We start from the raw sequence: 8,316 nt of genomic DNA on the forward strand, positions 1-8,316 counted from the left end.
TCCGATAAAAAATAAATTTATAAAAAAATAAAAATAAAATAAAATATAAAAAATAGAATAAATAAAAAATAAAATAAATAAAATACAACAAATACAATAACTAAAATAAAAACAAAATAAATAAATAAAATACAATAAATAAAATAAAAATAAAACAAATAAATACAATAACTAAAATAAAAAATAAAATAAATAAAATACAATAAAATAAAAAATAAAATAAATAAAATGCAATAAAATACAATAAAATAAAAAATAAAATAAATAAAATGCAATAAAATACAATAAAACAAAAAATAAAATAAATAAATAAAATGCAATAAAATACAATAAAATAAAAGGAAGGTGTTACACACTAGCAAGAGAGGATGGGAAACTTGGTCTGAAGCGACCACAGGCTTTTACCCACTAGGGTCAGCCACCTGCCCGTGATCTATCAAGAACCCAGATGCAAGCTGAGATAACCGCCCTCACCCCCCCCTCCTTATTCTAAAAGTATTGGAAGAGCCCCTAGACACAAAGCTATGCCTACATTCATCATGATAGGAGAGCAGAAACACATCCAGGGACTTTCCCCAAATCACCCAGAGTCAATATTAGAGAATGCCACAGAACTGAATTAAGTGTCTCAAAACTGCCCTCGGGCAAAGGGGGATGGAAAACCGTGTTCAGGTGGTGAGACTGTCCCAGATCCTGATGGTGTTAATGGTCACACTCCGTACACAATTACCAAAATTAAAGAGTACAAGTAAAAGTAGTGAATTTTACTGTACATAAATAATAACCTCAACAAATAAAGAGAAAACACAAAATAAAACTAGACCCGGTGCTTCAGGAACATGCACAGGTGTGCGGGAGTTCTCGAGTCCACCGGATAAACACAGCAACTGTTTTCCCCTAGTAATAACATCATATCGTGTTCTATAAAAACAAAGTGCTGCTAAATCATAGATTGCAGAATTCATCTGAATATTTAAAGTAAAACAGGAGCCATCAAAGAGAATGCTCCCTTGGCTCTGCTATTAGGGGTGCTTCTGTGGGGGGGAAATCTGACCTTTGACCAATGCCATGTCACCCATGGAGAAACTGTACTAGAATTACTAGAGTCTCATTCTCGTTGGTTCCAGTGACCATCTACTGCTCCCAATTAGATTCTGGGAGCTTGGGGCGGGGTAGGGAAGGTAAAGAAAGGACTATCAAGAAAATATGCAAATAGCCAGTGGTGTCAGCACCTGGCCCAGACAAGGAAACCATAAACACACATCTGTCTTCTGTCTAATTTCAAGATAAAAGGTACACTTATGTCAACAAAAGGCTGTTTGCAAAATGTCATCATATATTTTAAGGCACTAACCACAGTATAATCTGGCTGTAACAATAAAGCCATACTTTATTTTTCCCCCACCCTGTCCCAAGTACTCCAGCTTCTCTCCCCAGAGGCAACCAGTTTCTTGGTGTTCTTCCAGAGATCTTCTATAAAAAGCTATACTCTTGAGCACTTAAGATGACTCCTTACTCTCTCCTGGTTTCCACATCCTTGTAGTCTTGTGGACAGGTCTAGACGGTTCTCAAGCTCAGGCAAAACTGTGCCTAGCCCCACCCAAGCAGTCTCATCATTGGCTCACTAGACAATGAAAAAGGAGTCCTTCTTCTCCTAAAAAATATTTGTACTAGCCTTTAACAGCATGAAAAGGACCCTTTGTGAAATTTTAACCTGAGAATCCAGAATTCAAACATTTTTTTTTCATGCCTCCAGTGGAAGTTCTCTTAGTAAAACCCCTGACAAAGAAAATGCAGGTGCCAACCAGTGAAGGCCCTGGGAAAATCATAATGAAGACCAAATTTGTTCTTCCTTGCTTCTTTTCACACCCAGCCCTTACTTTTTCCTCTTCCAAGGTTTTCTTTTATTTTATCCTCAGGCATTCAGTATTTTCAGGAGTAAAGACAGCCCAGGAAATAATCTTTTAACTAGTGTGCAGACATATTAATGAATTAATGTAACTTTTCCTAGAATATTTGCAATTCCCCAGAGATTCCCTAGGATAATGGTCTCAAAAGGTGGGAGAGAAATGGCGATCCCTTAGGACAACAATATCAGAATATTCAGGGAAGTATTAATAATTTAAAAGAAAAAACTTTTTCTTTGGAAAATGTCAAGAAATACAAAAGTGCACAAAATGGCATAATGCATTGCCATGTACCCATTACTCAGCTTCAACAATTGCCAACACAAGGCCATCTTGCTTCATGTATGCACCCTCCCATTGCCCCTGACCTCCTCCAGCCCAGCATTATTTTTGAAGCAAATCCCAGACATCTTATGATTTCATCCATACATATTTTAGCACACATTTCAACAAGATAAGGATTCTTTCTTGAAAATAGCCACAGTGGCATTATTTCACCTAAAAAAATGATAAGTTATTTAATAACGTGTATCAAATCGTTCAAATTTCTCATTGTTTCATAAATGTTATCTTTTTTTTTCTTTACACTTTGTTGGCTTAATGTCTTCTGTTGTTCTCTGTATTTCTTACGAATAGGTTGCTGGATCTAGAACTTTGATCAGACTTCGTTATACTTGGCATTTTACACTTCATACAGGAGGCATACAATGTCTGATTGTCTTTTATTTGTAATGCTACCAGCCATTGATGCTTAGTGTCTAAATTCATTAATTCATGCATTCTAATTGCATCAGAGGGGTTATATCCTAATTCTATCATTTCTTCTTCACTCACTTGCTGAACTATTTCTACGAAGACCAGCTTCTCCCCTTATCTAATGTTGGCCTACCCGGTGGTGTTGTTTACACAGGAAAGGCAGAGTAAACGCTTGATTCTCTCCCTTCATTTACACATTTTCAATGCAAGAAGTCAATTTGCTGTCTTCTAATGGTGATTGATCAAGTTTTTGCTTTTTTCTTTTTACTATCATTATGAACTCATGGAGCTATACAAATTGATGTGTTTTCATCCCTTTCAAATATTATGGTATATATGATTTGAAAGAGCCTATTTGATGTATAGCTCTATGTTTGAAAAGATGAATAAATAAATCACTTTCTACTGAAAACTACAGAAAGTTAACAGGAGTCTATCTCAGGTAGTCAGCGAAGTAGGGGGCAGTTTGGGAGGGTGGGGTGGGGGGTGTAGGGGCGAGGGGGCTGTGCAACTTGAGGCTACAGATCAGAAACGGAAGATATTTCAGTTCTGAAACTAATGTGATAACTTATGTAATCACAAGGTCACATGGGTTCAAGATATGTTGACAGGGAGCCAAAGGTAATCCAAAGGTATGACTCTCTAATAATGGAAGTTCAGACTCCTCAGCCACTGATAGGAGGGTTTTGGAGAAGGTTCTTATATGTTCACCCATGTGTTTATCTCCTCTCCTCCAGAGGCCTTAAATCAGACAGTTTCCTAACACCCAAGACCAGCTCCTCCACCACATGTATACACACATGTCTATATACACCCCAAAGCAAACCAGCCTCTTGCTGTGGATGCTGGTAAAAATCCCTATCTCACTACCCTTATAATGAAATGAGTTTATTTATTTAAAATACGTATCTAAACACCGTGTGCCAGGTGCTATGCTAGCTGCTGAGGCTAAGAGAAAGAATAAGATCCACGCTGGCCTCTTAAAGGAGTTTGCAAAAAAAAAAAAAAAAAAAAAGAGTTTGCAGCTCTGTTTAGGTATGGACAGATATGCAGATTATTGCAATACACTGTGATAAATGCCGAACCCATAAATGACAACGCCAAGAAAGCAGCCAGGACAGTTGTTTTGGGGCTGGGGTGGGTGGAGTTTAGGAGTGGGGAACTGCTGCCCTTGAGGACTTGCCAGTCAGTCACATTCATTGAACAGGAGAACTGAATTCCAAATTGATCTAGATTCTAGATCTTTGGCTGTATGAGTTGTTTCAGCTGACTTCATGAGCAGCAAGTGTGTATATGTGTGCGTGTTCAAGACAAGATATGAGAGATACAGGACAACTGGAAATCAGAAAGCTGTGTGGTCATCAGATTCCACAGCATTTATTGTGTATGGGGCAATAAATGTTCAAGGTGGAGCATGTTTTAGAAAATAAGACTATGTTTGAGGAAAGAAAAGGTTTGTGATGTACTTTAGTGCACTCTACATACCACAGACATGTAAAGTATTAGTATAGATGGTTCCTACCCTTTCTGTTCATCCATACCCATCCATAAGAACTCATCCAACCTAAAATGCTATGCTGGAGGGGACAAAGCTTGACATCCCTCCCTCTAGTGGAATACTGGCATAACTATACTCTTCGTATTTGGGGGCAGGGCTCAGCATGCATACATTCATTCATTCACCAAACATTTACTAAACAATCACTGTGTTCCAGGCATGATGCTAGGCATCAAGGATTTTAAAAGCTCCAACCTTAGAAAATTCCCTCAAAGATCTCATGGCCTTATTGGGGAGAGAAAGCAGGTAATAAATACATTGTCATGGGCTAAAATCTCTATTTGGGGGCGCTGACTGGCTCAGTTGATCTTGGGGTCATGAGTTTGGGCCCCATGTTGGATATAGAGATTACTTAAATAAATCTTTAATAAAATAAAATCTGTATTAGAAGGATGCACAAGGGGTTCTAGGAACACAGAGGATAAAGAAACTCATTCTTCTGTAGAGGGCAGGGTGAGAGCCATGGGGAACCACACAGGGGACGTGCTGAGTCAGGGTTTCCCGAGGAAACAATAGGGAAAGAACATTCCGTGGAGAGGGAGTAGCATGAACAAAGATGTAAAGATGTGTTTGGAAAAGTGCAAGTCCATGCTTCTGGGGTGGATGGATAAGGGAGGAGGGGGTGGAGGGCCAACAGGTGAGGAGGCACTTCACTGAATGCGTTATATACCTTGCTTGGGAGGGGGATCAGGCCCAACCCCACATAAGGTGAGAAGCTGCTAAGAGATTTGGGGCAAGGGGGTTACTTGATCAGATGTGGACTTTAGAGAAATCCTAATGATGTCTGCTATAGGGGACAAGGCTATTAAATCTCCCTTTTTGGTGCCTCCCTTGAGTGGTTAGTTTGCTATCCATGCTGCCCACCAACACTTGAGTGGCTTTTTCATATTTTTACCAAATATTTCCTTCCACTTCCTAACATTTTTGAAACTAGCATCTCAAGTGTCCCGGATAGAATCATCCTAAGTAGAGACGATGGTGAATTCAATTTATGAAGCCCACACCATCCATGCTGGTCCCTGTGCAGGATGTGGTTACAACACAAGGGCATCCCATGGGCCAACCTAAGGGACTTGCTCCCCACAGCTATTCTCCCTTTTTGGCCTCAGAGATCCTGCATCCATCTGCCTAACAAAAAAAGATCATTTGAGTCACATGTGCTTGAGAATTTTATTAGACATCCAAGGGGAGATATCCAAGAGGTAGTCAGAGATGTGTGTACATCTGGGCTTCAGGGGAGAGTTCCAAGATGCCAGGAGGCCCAGACACATCTGGGAGTGGTCAGCATGTGAATAAGACACAGTGAGATCACTTGGTATAAATACGAAGAGGAGGCCTAAGCAGTGAGCCCTGGGGCCCTACAAATTTAAGAGGCTAGGGGATTGAGGAAGGAGCAGACAACGGGGAAACAGGAAAGCGGATGTTTTCTTCCACTTACTAACTGATCCTTCTCAGGAAAGATAGGTTTACAAAGAAGCTAAGACTGAGGGTACTGGACTGGTATTTGGATCCAGATTCAAATGTCAACCACATATTAAGTACTAAATGAGTTTACACCACTGGGTCCAGTCTAGGACCAGGAGGGTGTCTGTTGAATAATCACTAATTGTGCACTACTGCACGCTGGGCACATATTGAGTGCCAAGGGCATTCACATGAGAGAATCAAACAGAGGCCCTAGCCTTAGGGAGCTCACAGTCCAGAGGAAAGGGGCAGCCCTAGAAGCCCTTGATTCTCCATGACATCACAACATGATCAATTCTTTTATGAAAGTATGAGCCATGCACTGAGAGAGCAGAAAGGGGGAGTGATTAATCCGGCCTGCAACAGCCTGACTTAAATGTGATGCATTTTTTTTTCCTCATTTGCCTTTTACGTGCCAAGTTGCCCAAGAAAATCGTGACTCTTGTGAGCACCACCAACCAAGCCGTGTGACAACTGGCGAGGATGTTTTTTTCTTTTCGAGAGAAGAAGCATAGATTGTGGGTATAGACTGTGGTCCTACTTTTTGAAAAATGAAGAATTACTGTCTTGAATGAAATCGAATCCGTAATCGCCTATTAGCTCAAATCAACAGCGGCTGTTCTTCTGTTCTCCCACATTTGACTATTACCAAATCACTCTCCAGTGTAGTCCCCAGACAGCAGGCTAAACCAGGGAGCCTATCATATATTAGTGTGGTAGGCTTCAGTGATTGGAATCTCTTTCCTTTCCCGATGATTTATCTTCCATTTGGGTGAGGGCAACAGGCAGCAGATTTTTTCTTCAGACACTGGAGCCCCAATGTGCATCAGCCTTTCTGAGATTTAATAGCCGTTCATTTCTCATGAACAAGATTTCTCGCATCTTCTTGTGCTTTTTATTTCTCCTTGCTTTCTTCTCTCTGCATTCACTCTGGTTAGAACTGAACATTTTATTTTTATTTTTTTATTTTTTATTTTTTTAGAACTGAACATTTTAGACATAAAATTTGTAACCAGAGATGTCCTTTTGTGAATTTATTATAAAGCCTTGCACTGCAAATTCTACAAGGGCAGATTGCAAAGCTGTTTTGTAGCTCAGTGTGGAGCACCATGAAGTAAACTACCCTTATTCTGCAAACTTGTATGTCCTCCAGCTCGGCCCGAAGACAGGGCTAGGGGTTTGGGAGCCAGAGAAATGTTTGGATCACTGTGTCCTCCAATCGTAAAGTAAATGTAGCAACAGTCCTTCGGGTGGCCTGGTGTGGAAGATGGTGTCTTGGGACAAGGCAAGTCCCAGTGGAAAGAGAGATGATGGTAGTCTAGGTAAGGGTTGAGCATTGGCAGCTGGCATCCAAGGAGGAAACATTTTTCAACCACACGGGAATATACCCTGAAATCAGTCTTTGCTCTTCAGAAAACAAAAAGACCTTGAAAATCATTAAAAGAAAATAAAGTCAGAGAACTATGCATTCCTGATTTTAAAACGAAGAACACTCTACCCCGTTCTCTCAGGAATGATAGACTTGTTTCCTCAGTAGAGTGTACAAGACTTGAAGAAGAATCATTCTTCAAAATTATCTCTGTGCTTCAGCCTTTAACTAAAAGGAACGAGTTTCTTTTAATCTAGGAATCCCAGTGATGCTGAGCACAACAGACTGAGTATTTGCATCCCTGCAAAATTCATATGTTGAAATCCTAACCTGTAAGGTAAGAGTATTTGGAAGTGGGGCCCCTGGGAAGTGATTAGGTCATAAAGGTGGAGCTCTCAGGCATGGAATTTGTGCCCTTATGAAAGGGACTCCAGAGAGCTCCCTCATTCCTTCAACCATGCGAGGACAGAGCGAGAAGATGGCCTGCTAAGAACAGGAAGCTGGCTGTCATCAAACTCCGTAGCTGCCAGCTCCATGCTCTTGGACTTCCCAGCCTCAGAAGTGTGAGAAACAAATTTCTGTGGTGTGTAAGCCACCGGGTTTGTGGTATTCCATTATAACACCCCAAGCACACTAAGACGTCAAGCTTCTACATGCGTGTATGAGCTCTGAGTACAGCCTTCCCCCTGGTTTGGCCAAGTCTCTCAATGCTGGCACAGCCCAGAGGGCCAGTCCTGGTTACACTCACGTTAAGCAGTGACCGCTGAAGCCTGGCTGTGTTCTGGGGGCAAGAGCAGACATTCTCCCCTTCGACCCCCTTCCCCTCCCTTGGCTCCCCCAGGTTGTTACACTGAGCCTCGGGCCTGCTGTGCCAGAACTATCTCCCAGTGGTACAGTCCTTCAATGGATAGCCACTTCTCAGACTCTCCCACAGTATCGAGCTGGATGGGTCGGGAGGGGGCTCCGGCATCAGCCTCATGCTGTTCCCAGAGTGGGATCTCCTCCCTGATGGACTCGAGGCCCTAGGACACCGGTCCCAATGCCCCCCTGCCTTGTGGTGAATGTCATTTCAGCAGCCTGGTCTCAACTGTCTGTCACTGAGCCTCTGTTAGGGTGCCCTAAGTTCATCTGACATGTTCGGGTAACTCTGAATCTCAAAGAGACTATAGTAATCAATAACAATACGAGCTGTTATGGTTGTTAAGCATTAATTACTCTCTAAGCGCAAGTTCCTATTAAATTAAACTGAATGAAACAGGAAG

Source organism: Canis lupus, chromosome 6 (genome assembly GCF_048164855.1).
Source record: "Canis lupus baileyi chromosome 6, mCanLup2.hap1, whole genome shotgun sequence".
NCBI classification, from domain to species: domain Eukaryota; kingdom Metazoa; phylum Chordata; class Mammalia; order Carnivora; family Canidae; genus Canis; species Canis lupus.